Here is a 12,180-nt window from a genome sequence, read left to right on the forward strand (position 1 = left end):
ACATCAGATCGATCAGTTTTGGTGGCACCCCATGAAGACCAAGAAACCTCCAGAGGACTTCCCGATTCGCTGAATCGAACGCTTTACAGAGATCAACAATGGCTGCAAGCAGCCCCTGCCGAAACTCTCGTCTGCATTCGGTGAGGACCCGAAGAGCAAGGATACGGTCAATCGTTAACCTCTTTGGTATAAAGCCTGACTGCTCTGGATGCTTGTGCTCAGGCAGAAGGTGGCGAACTCTATCAAGAATTATCCGAACAAAGACCTTGCCTGGCACTGAGAACAGCGTCACCCCTCGGTAGTTGTTGCAGTCTTGGCGATCACCCTTCCCTTTCCAGAGAGGGACAACAAGGCCCCTCTTCCAGTCAGTTGGGATGATGCCTGTATTCCAGGAAGAGCACAGAACTGCATGCAATGACATGAGTGCAGCATTTCCACCAGCCTTGAGAAGTTCAGCCACAGATCCCTGGAGCTTTACCCCGTTTCAACCGGTTCACCGCAGCCTGTGTTTCCACAAACGAAGGTGGACCACAGTTGATTGGATGGTCAGCAACAGGGATTATAACACCCCTGACGTCCAACTCGACAGCTGGTGGATCAGCCTGGTACAACAGCTTACTATAACCGGCCAAGCGGGCCTTCACTTCGGACTCCTCTGTCAAGAGCCTACAAACCTCTGCTCTCACTGCAGTGCACCGAGGGATGGGCTTGGATGAACACAATGCGTGAATTCCCCTGTAAGCAGCATGAGAATCACTTGACCACAGGTGATGCTCTACCCCCTCACAGATTCCTCGCACATTGGCCTCCTTGTCCACCCTGAGCACACGTACAGTTTTACTCCTCAGCTCTCTGAACAGCTCAGCTCTGCCATTCAACCTGGCCCTGCGACTCTGGACAATGGTATCCAGTGTACCTTGAGAGACAAAATTCTTCTTTGACCTACGGTCAGTTCCAAGACATCCAATGGCAACATCAAGGACGGTGGTCTTGAAGGCACTCCACAACTCTTCAGGACCTCCCAAAGCACCCAGACCGCCCAAATCTCCACTCAGCTTGTTCGCAAACTCCTCAGCTACCATTTCATCCTTGAGCTTGCCAACATCCAGCCTCGGCTGGGATGGTACCATTCTCCTGGATTTAAGGTGCAACTTCAGAGTTGTTACAACAAGCCGGTGGTCAGCATTGAGGAACTGAGCACTCTCGTGGACCCTGCAATTCTGGATCATCCTCCAGCAACCATCAAGGAGAACATGGTCAATCTCCTTTGCCACACCACCAGTGTTGGAATACCATGTCCAGCGATGAGCTTGTGGGAGCTGAAACCATGAACCAGCCACCCTAAGTCCATGACTTCTTGCAAAGTCAAGGAATTTAGTGCGATTCAGGTTCACAGTTCTAGACCCATGGGGACCAACACGTGTCTCATAATCATCCCTATCAGTTCCACTCGATACATTGAAATCCCCCAAGACTAGAAGTGTATCACGTCTGGGGCACTGATCAACCACAGACGCGAGCATGGCGTAGAATGCATCCTTCACGGTGAGATCACTCGCCTCAGTCGGAGCATAAACAGAGACCTGGGAAATGACACCTCAGGAGTGACGAATCCTTAGTCTCATAATACGCTCGTTGACCGGTGTTACCTCAATTATCATTGAAGTCAGCCTCTTCGACACAGCTACAGCAATTCCTTGGGCATGCTAACCATCAGAGTGACCAGACCAATAATAGGTGTAACCACCCACCATAATCTCGCCGCAATCTGGTCTTTGAACCTCAGAGCATGCTGCAATACTGACGTCCAAACGCTTGAGCTCAGATGATAACAGAGACAGGTGATCATCCTCTCTTAGGGATAGGACATTCCAGGCACCCACCCGAAGGGACCGCCTCAGGTTAACCCAAGGAGACCGCCGTCTGGTGGACGACACCTCAGCTCCACTCCGACACACTCTCCTGCAATCTGACCTGGGAATGTTACCCCGTGGTTTCCCTCCTATCATCAAAGATTGGGGGTCCCGAAGGCTTTGCCCCAATCCCGTCATCCGGTGAGCTGCCCTGCGAAGGGAAGCTGCACAGGAGGTACTCCCATGGAGTAGGTTTTCAGATTTATTTGCGTTTTTGTGTTTTGCGGAATGAAGGGCTTTACGGTGGCCGGAGTACAAATCCTGCCACCAACCTCCTAATAAAAAAGTAACCCAACTGTCGTAGGACGACCGCAGACACAGTTGGGCACTAGATATGGATGGCCGTTGGCTCACAAGGAGCTCTCCGCCCTTTGACAGGTTTTGTTTTTAATCACGCTGGGTGTCCATATCCAAACACCCTCCTCACCAAAAAACCTGGTGGGGGAGACGGTTTCGTCACCGACAACTCGACAAGGAACAGGTTAGTACAAGTTTACATGATACCTGTCACAAGTCACAGATATAATCTGGCCTGATCTGACATACGAGATGATGGGACAAGATGTATACAAGACACTTGGTATCATTCCATTTTAAATGCGTTTGTTACACCGCCAGTTCCTGCAACCAGGGCCAGTCCACGTCACAAACTGTGGGACTTTTTTACCCATGCTGCCAGGAGAGAAGGCCCGAGCTTTGGGGAACTCCCTCTTGCAAAGTTCTGACCGTTGAGTTCGAGAGTGACTGAGTTTTGTGGGATTTACACAAAATTGTGCAAAATATTACGACTTCGAGGGGAGATCACCCAGCCATTGTTGGCTGGTTTGGTGAGACAGAAGGCCATACTTTTGGCATCCAGAGTCGCGCTGATCGACACGTGTTTGCGACATGGTCTGGCCATGTGGCTTGTTGTGTTTTGCCAACCCCATCATGCTGAGAGTGAGAGCCAGAGATTGGGCGACTCCCTTTTTGCCAGGTTCCGCCCGCATGGGACTGAGTTCCGTGGGATATAGGACCATGCCAAATACGACGACTTTGATGGGTGTGAGAACCGAGCCAAGAGTGACAGCTTTGGTGGGGGAGGAGGGCTGCAAAGAGGATGCCCGGAGATGTGCCGATCAAAGTGTTTGGGACGTGACTTGGCGCCCTGGCCTTGCCTTGCAGCTTGTTGGATTTTGGCGATTCTATCCCATCAAGGAAGGATGAGACAAAGGCGGGATGAGATAGACAAATAAGAGAACGAGACCGCGCTTACCCCAAAGGCCACACAGTAGGTTACACGAATCTACATCGTCACCACTTCGGGGACGGAGGGGGAAATGGAGCAAGGATAAGGAGACTGTTTGGTTCATGAGTCATACTTTCTTTTTCAGGTGAAGATTGATGCTTCAGGACCAGGTAAGGCTCAGTTAAACAGAGCATTGATAAGGAGACAGCTTGGTTCATGAGTCATGGTTCCTTGCTGTGGTGAAGATGGATGTTTCAGGACCGGGGAAAGCTCTGTTAAATGGAGCACAGACAAAGAGACTATTTGGTAGTATGAGAGATAAACACTACTAGAGATAAAGGAGTTTCAGGTATATCTCACTTGCTCAACCAACAAGGGAAACATGAAGACCAAGGAGCTTTCCAAAGAAGTCAGACATAAAGTGGTGGAGAAGCACTGTTCAGGAGAGGGTTATAAGAAGATTTCAAAGTCACTTATTATCCCTTTGAGTACGGTGAAATACATCATTAAGAAGTGAATTATTGCAAAAAAATTTCTGGAAGGCTCACTTGGCTGTGCTTGGATGAGTTTGAGGGAAAAGGAGTAGTGGCTGAAACCCAAATCCTATCCAGGTTCCTCTTGATGACTCCATCTTTGCTCTTTACTTATTCAGGTTCCTTCTGATGACTTCCATGTAGTATTTGGTCTTTCATTTGATTTCATCATCAGGGGCTGGCAAGCTTGTCAGGATAGAAGGGACAATGGATGGTGCAAAGTGAAGGAGAATCCTTGATAAAAACCTGCTTGAGTCAGCCATGAATCTGAAACTGGGTATAGGAGATTCACATTTCATTAGGACAATTATCTGAAGCACAAAGATAAAGCCAGACTGGAGTGGCTGAGTAAGAATAGAATAAATGTTCTTGAGAGGTCCAGTCAAAGTCCTGACTTGAACCCAATTTAACATTTATGGCGAGACTCGAGGGTTGCAATCCATTGACGATCCCCATCAAACTTGGAAGAACGAGAGCAATTTTCACATGAAGAATGGACAAAGAATTCACCATTTCACTGTGCAAAGCTGGTAGAGACCTACCCAAAAATACTCGTGGGAGTCATTGCTATAAAAGGTGCTTCCACCAAGTACTGATCTCAGGGGCTGAATACTTTTACAACCAGTGAATTTTGATCCGTTCATGTTTTTTGCAGGTATTCCTGACATGTAACCTCCTTTCACTCCAACAGTGTTTAGTTTGAACGCTTCAGTTATGAATAAAAAAAAGATCATTTGGAAAAATTGTTTCTTCTTAATTCATCTAAATGTGGCATGATTGGTAGGGAGTAAATACTTTTACAGGCCGCTGTACCTCTACATTCATGGACTGTCGTGATTATATTGTACATACGTGATTATACACATATTATACGCATTATTATATACACACACATACACACATGAATCGGGATTATACATATGCACTCATACATGGTCGTGATTGTAGATGCGCGCACGCACGCGCACGCGCGCGCGCGCTCACACACACACACGTAAAGGGATTTCAAGTAAAATAACAGCTTTCTGTAGCATGTGGAATTCTCTCCCACTGAGGTTCAGAAGTTCCGTCCAAATCTTGACACCTCCTCTGTAAATGATCCAGAGTACATTCACGCTATGATCCTGAAGAAATGTTCTTCAGCCTTATCCTCTCCTCTTGTCTCAGTTTTATCCATGTCTCCCTTCATCTTGGAAAGCTGCAAACAACCCCTATTCACAAGAAGGGTCCAAAGTCTGATCCACTCAAATGCAGACCGGTTACTCTTCACCTCAACCCAGGTAGCGACTGCAAACTGCAGGCATTACCTTGACAACTCTAATCTCTGATCATCAGTTTGGCTTCTGACTTTGGCTGTCACATTGAAGTGTTGTTTCTTTAAACCCAATCATGGGAGGATGCACTAAAATCTGGAGCATTACTCTTGACATCTCTTGAGCTTTTGAGACTATCTCGGTCACATTCTTGCTTTCCAAGCTGTCTGTTTATGGTATTCAGGAGACCTTCCTTCAAAGACCACCAAACTTTCCCTGTGAGCAGAAACAATGGTTTGCTCTTGCTGGCATTCTGTCTCGAGATCTCCATGTTGAAGCTTTGTTTCCCACAAGGCAGAATTTTAGGACCGACCTTTTTCTTGGTCAATATCAATAACCTCTCTGCTTTCCTAGATAATGTGCAAAACAGCACACCACACTTCAGAAAAACAGTCTGTTGCATCAACCATTTCTGAAAATCTGGGGAGAAAAAGTTGTTCGTCAGCTCCCTGGAACATGTCTTTCAATGCCCATACTCTCACTTCATAGGTCATGTCACAAATGCCCATACTCTCACTATGTCCCTCTGCAAGGACCAGCTTTTGAACTGCTTGGTCTACTTCTCTGACCAAGCCCTGGAAGAGATGCAGTCCCAGGAGCTGCAATACCTCACAATCTGTCATAACCTGTGATGGCTGCACCATGTTACTAAACTAGCTGCTAAGGCAGGTCAACACTCCAGTATTCTCCATAGAGCTAAGGCCACTTTGAGCTGCTCAGAGTTCATTAAAGTGTCGAAGGCTTTCACACAAAATATCATGGAGTATGCATCCCACTTTGGGCTGGTTTAGCTGGTTATTCTCTTGTTCCGATGGAGGCAATCACAAAAAGGCTCTCCAGTGTAATTAGGATATCTCATCACGATGCCAAGTTTCAAGAAGGTTGGTGAAAACCCTCGAACCCTCTGTTTGAATCTAGATTCCCCCCCCCCCTTCCACCTCTTCCACCCTCCAAGGTCACACAATGCCTTCCATAATCCTATATTCCTGAATATCTTCTCAAATTCTAAGTTGAATGCTCACCTCCATTCCTTCATCCCTCGATTTTCTCATTTGTGACACCAACACCTTGTGCCCATCTTCTTGCACTCGTCACTCCAGTCTTATAAGAGTGCTGCCCATTGTCATCTCATGCTTTTGTCTCACTATTCTCCTGGCACCTACCCATCCCCTATTCCTGTCCCTTTCCTTTCTGCTTCTCATCCACTCATGTATGATGTCTTTGTCTTCCTGTTCCACTTTGATCTTCCATCGGTCTGTGCACCTGGTGCCCTCTGTCGTTTAGCTCGTCCATGAGCTCAGATTTCTGGATACGAAGTAAAGATTTAAAAGATGCCACGTCTAAATTTCTATAAGTTTGGTAGAATTATCATGAACAATTAGACATTGGATTATGTTTTGTTTTTCTTTCTACCAGGCCTACTTTATTTTTCTCAAATGTCTGTCATGAAAAGCCATGACAACTCTCCCTCGTATGACCCCGCTAATGCGCATTTCCCATCGTACCCGAACTCTCTTCCTGCATGGGCACCAATTGCAGCTGATGCGTCCCCAAAGAACGAGGCAACATTTTCAAGATGGATGTTTTAACAAAGGCGCCTTTCCTGCCTCCCTGCTCTGCCACATCAGCGCCCTCGCTAATTGCGCTTCCCTTGCAGCCTTCGTGCTGATCTGGGCCGCAATGGGGCCGCACGGACTGCGTGCGCAGCTCGAACTCACGTCTCACCAATTGCACCAAACGATGGTCGAAGGGTCGCGGGAGCAAGCGCAATCTCTAGCGAAGAGTTGATGGGTTTCTCCTGGTGTGGGACTGATGGGGGTGGAAGGGGGATGGTGGTGGAGGACAGATTGGCGGGGTGCCGGCCCTAAAAGAACCTCATGAAATGAATATCTATTGACTTTGCGTTGATGAGATGTGAAAAGTGCTTTGCTCAATGTTTGTATTTCCAACACAGAATGGGGGGCGGGGGGGGGGGGGTCACAGTTCTGCTTGTTTAAATTACATCTGCTTTGTTTGCAGAACAAATTAGGCAGAAGTTATAGTTTTGAACTGCATCCTGAGCCATTGCTTGGCTTACAAGTGGAAAATGAGAGTATTTAATTATTTCACTCGCACTCACTGTGAACGAACTCAACAGCTCGGTTACATGTGCGCTGATCTGACTCTATTGCTTCCAGAACTCACCTCGTGTTCTTTTTCCTTGTGTGTTAAAAGAACACCTGGAAAACGAATCCCAGCTTTTTTTTATTTATTTCGATATCCTCCACAGCCAGCTGTGGATTCCACTTCCAGGTTAATAATTGCTTTAGCAAACGTCGCAAAGAGTGGCAGTTTAAAGTTCACTGAACCTTCTTCGAAGTCTAGAGGAATTGCTTCCTCTGTATGAGCTAAGCAAACAAAGCGTGGATATCTTAAACACAAAAAAATACCTAGATGATGCATTGATGCTTGAACTGACAATCCATGGGAACTTTGTAATCCCCTCACCTCGTCACAGGTCCTTCATGTACAAACACGAGCGGTTTCAAAGAGCGACTGTTTCATTTCAAAATCTAACCTGGATTTATTGAATTGTTTTACCAGTGACATTGTGATCCCCTCAAAGGATTCCAGAAATTTCATGAGCAGTTTTAATCACAAAATAATATAATCCCACCAGGGGTACGTGGAAGCACACGGAGCTCAACACGGATTATATTGCATTCCCGTTACATCTGCAACGTCGAGCACAAGTCACGGTTATGACGTCATAGTGTTACAGTTTCATCGCATAAGTCAAACGGATTTGCACAAAATGGATTTGCACACTTTGAAACAGTCAAATGTGCTGTTTCAAACTGTTGTTTTTGTTAAAAGTTTTGGCACAGTTCGAGGGAATGCTGAAAGGGGATCCATTTTTAATTCATTCTGGTTCGTTTTGGAGGAAGACGATGGACACAGCACAATGGATGGAGTTTTTTTAACCAGTAGGTGGCAGAATGCAAATTCAGAAGTTTAGTTCGATTAAAGAACTTATCTTTCATGGATATCTACATAATACTTCAGCAAAAGTGCCGGAATTTTTGCTCCACCTCACCCCACTATCGACACTATAAGAGAGATGTCTGTCTGTCTGTATGTGTGTGTGTTGCCATTTTTCTCAGAGATGGCCAAATGGATCTTCATCAAACTTTCAGAGGTTCATCAGTGAGCGTTGGGGAGTGTTTCGAGCAAAAAAAAAAAAAAAAAATTGGCTGAACATTTTTTATCGCTCTATCGTGCCCAAGCCTTTGTAACAAGTGAAAAGTAATATTAAATGATGCCCGACCCCATTCCTTTGTGGGTGTTGGGAAGTGTTTTGGGACCCCACAAAAAAAATCTCAAAAAACCAAATTTGATTTCTTCAAGATGCCAACAGGATTAGAAGAACAGCACCGGGCATCGTCGGGTACTCCCTCCGACTAGTGATCAACAAATCAAAACACCGTTACCTTTCATTTTATTACTCCTGTATACTCCCAAGTTCTTCCCACATTTTTACCTTCTCCGTAACTCCCTTTTCTTGCCTTTTGTAAGATTTATATCCTCATCAGTACCTTAGTGGTGTGATGAAATTTGGAGATGGTCTTGAACATTTGCCTTGTTTAGAAACAGATAAAATAAATTATTTTCATCCCCCCCCCCCTTTTGCTTTATACAACCTCCATCCACACCTTCGTTACGAAATATGTAGATGGATCTTTAATACGACAGCGTGCACCTTCCACAGGTGTGTATCGGTGTGGCGATCTTCGTACACATTACACGATACGTGCTCTATTAAACACTGCAGTTCATCGTTCGATTTACTAAGAACAGTTTATGTTGATGTTTAATTCACTGCATTTGTTGAGGGTGATGTTCAATATGTAACACATTTGAGCTGGGTTATTTATTCCTTGATGCTTAGACACACAAAGCGAAAGAAAAATCTTATGAAATATGCTGGAAGTTACTGAAATTGACAGAGACAGAGAGACAGAGACAGAGAGACAGAGACACAGAGACAGAGACAGAGACAGAGACAGAGACAGCCACAGACACAGACAGACGCTGCTGCTTGAGAGTTGTGAAGTGGCTGTTACTTTTGATGCCTCTGACATTATGATGACTGTGAAATGTAATGTTGCTCCAAGTCTGAATTTGAATTTGGACCTGAATTTATGTCTTTGTGTTTTCATTATGAAATGAAGCCTGTTGTGTGTGTGTGTGTGTGTGTGTGTGTGTGTGTGTGTGTGTGTGTGTGTGTGTGTGTGTGTGTGTGTGTGTGTGTGTTTTGTTAGGAACAGAGAATAAAAAAAAACACATGAGATCTGTGCGTAGGTTTTAATTTGCCCCAATGAATCATGAATGATGAAATTCAGTGCGGCATTGTTATCTGGACTCAACTTGGTTAATTAAAGAATTCAGAGAACAGATAAGCACGAGTTTCTTAATTGAAAAATACGAATCGTATCGGATTAACCTGAAGTGAACATATTACATTTAGATATAAAGTGAACATGTGTTTCGAATCAGGAAATTGAAATTTCTCAACCAAATGTTGAGAGGGACGGAAGAACCAGAAGAACCTTTGACCACCGAAATGCTTTCCTTTGCTGCGGCACATTACGTCGGCTTATACTTTTAACCTCGGCTTTTGACGGTGTTCCACCACAATCCCACAAAAAAGTAAAATGTCAAAAGATGTCATGATGCTAATCAATAAGAGGATTGTGGTTTCGTCTTCTGTTGCATATCGTAATTTAGTGTCATTCCTACCTTGTTCGCTTGTTTGTTTGAGATTTCATCCCACTCTGTTTTAAAAAAAATTTACTGTTTTTTTTTTAAACTTGTTTCTGCAATTTTTTGTCAGTCATAAAATGCTTAATGACATATATTTTGTTATTGATAATAATGTTGTCTGAAATCCACAGATTGATCACGTCTGCTTGTTTCACCAAGTCGTGCTCAAATCCAAGAGACACATTCTTCACCACCTGTACGAAACCCACTTTCTATTCCAAAAAAAAAAAAACATCCAAGGGAAATTAGGAGACAAGATAACTGGAGTGATTCAGGTATGTTCAAGTTTCTGTGTATTCCGTGTCGTGCAGGACCTTGTGTTCAAGAGCAAATTGGACTTAACACAGCCCTATCTCATGATGTGGAGAATTGTGAATGGTGCTGACGCTTCCACGGGTGTGTATCGGTGTGGTGATCTTAATCATTGTGATGATTTGTTGGGTACCTGCTGGACAAACATTTGGTAATGGACCAATGACCCTTCCCTCCATCTGCATCAACCACTGCAGCTTTCATTAATTTATTCATTTTGGATGCAACTCTCTGGCTTCTGGTTGCATCATTGCTGGGAGCATGGCTGTGCAGCTGAATCAGTGCCCCCTGTAGGCTGGGGCGGCAATTTGGCCAGGGTGCTGGCGACAGCTCGCCTCTTCCTGAAGGACGTAGGATCTGTTAACGTCCAGCAAATAATGCTGGCAGATGGGATGCTCCGTTTGACGTCCATCCGAGGAATGGCACACGTATCGATGTGCCCTGGCTGTGAAACACCGGGTTGACAGTTCATAGCTGGACCAAGATTGGAACCAAGGGTAGATGGCTCTGAGGCATGTGTGACCACTCTTGCTGATAACACCTTTCTGCCAGCCACGGACACTGCCCAAGATCTAACACTTCATGATCATTTATTCTCACTGAGACTGTAACGTGTAACTCGTGGGGACTAAATAGGAGTTATTGTGTATTAGACTGGGATTAAATTATAGATTCTGCCTGCTGGATCCATCATGACTGATGCACGACGATGCCGATGATGGTTATGCTGCACATTAGGACAGGAATTTGGAATCTATCACGGTGCTGGCACACAATGGCCCAATCCTTTTAAAATAAACTCGTGAGAACTTTAAACTCCACGACGAGAAGATGCTGACATGCTTCCAAAAATGTATCAAATATATATATATATTTCACGCAATAGACAAGAGCAAGGCTTAACGGTGCATCCGATAGATGGCACACTCCTTGATGAAACGCCGTATGCCTGCGAAGCACCAGGTTGACAGAAACCCAAACTGGACATCTTAATGGAAAGAGTGCTATCTCTGAGCCCTTCTCTCGGGGACCCATTGCTGGCAGTAATCAGGGCATGGGTTACAAACCCTCACGTGTCGTCAAGCAGCTGATGATCAATCTGCTTGGCATGAAAAGGGTACCAGTTTCAACAGGTCAATGAGAGCTTCAAATCAAGGTATATAGTAAGCTGTTGTGTGAAAATGGGTCTGTTATCAGGCAATTATTTGTTCTACTTTATCACCTTGTATGAACTGTAATCCTCAAGTGGGGGGAAAAAAATGGAATAATTAACAAGTGCACTCCAGTTGACAAAATTCTCAGGTTGGTGCGAAATGCAACTTCAACTCGAAGGGCACTCAGTAGAGCGCATACCTCTGCCACGTAACACCTGATCCACGAGAACATATCAGGCCCGATACATTTTTGAAATATCATGTTATGCAGTACTCCATCGTTTTTGGCCCGATCTCTCAATGGTGAAGAATCACTTAAAAAATTAAATAACTCTCGTATCCGGATCCGGATTCGGATCTTCACCAAAATTGTATCAATTCCGACTTGTCACACACCCAACATGTCCATCAAGTTTCGTCCGAATCCGTCGAAAACTTTTTGACATGTCGTGCCATATATCGGTTTCAAACCGATCTCTCAATGGTGAAGAATCACTTTAAAAATTCGAGTAGTCTTATCTAATCCGGATCCGGATCTTCATCAAAATCTAATTACTTTGTCCTTGTTATACACGGAACCTGTCCACAAAATTTCATCCAAATGCATCCAAAACTTTTGAGATATCCTGCACACAGACAGACAAACAAACAAAGAAACAGACAAAGACGTAAAGGAGTGAAAACATAACCTCCTTCACCTTCGGCGGTGGAGGTAATAATAGATAAATTGTGTTGACGTCCTTATAGTCCTTCTCAACTTTGTTCCCCTCCAGAAATACCAAAAATATACAGTACCTACTGCATTCCATAGATATTTGTTTGTTCACTGTTTGTGTGGCTCCACTGTTTGCCTGTACACTAAATGCTCCACTGTTTGTGTGGTTTAAAATTAATTACCATCATCATAACGGAACATTTGTAAAT

The 12,180-nt window shown here is 44.6% G+C and overlaps 1 long non-coding RNA gene across 1 annotated transcript in view; it reads left to right on the forward strand.

Annotated features, from left to right (window-relative positions):
* The window catches only part of LOC147022618 (uncharacterized), a 14,567-nt gene extending 4,504 nt beyond the window's left edge, over positions 1-10,063 (forward strand). The window contains exon 3 of the long non-coding RNA XR_015059678.1: positions 9,922-10,063. This is a non-coding gene — a long non-coding RNA (uncharacterized LOC147022618). The remainder of the gene's footprint in view (positions 1-9,921) is intronic.
* The last annotated feature ends 2,117 nt before the right edge of the window (positions 10,064-12,180 follow it).

This window comes from Eptatretus burgeri, chromosome 7 (genome assembly GCF_056783735.1).
Source record: "Eptatretus burgeri isolate ZD-2024b chromosome 7, Ebu_testis_v1, whole genome shotgun sequence".
Lineage (NCBI taxonomy): Eukaryota > Metazoa > Chordata > Myxini > Myxiniformes > Myxinidae > Eptatretus > Eptatretus burgeri.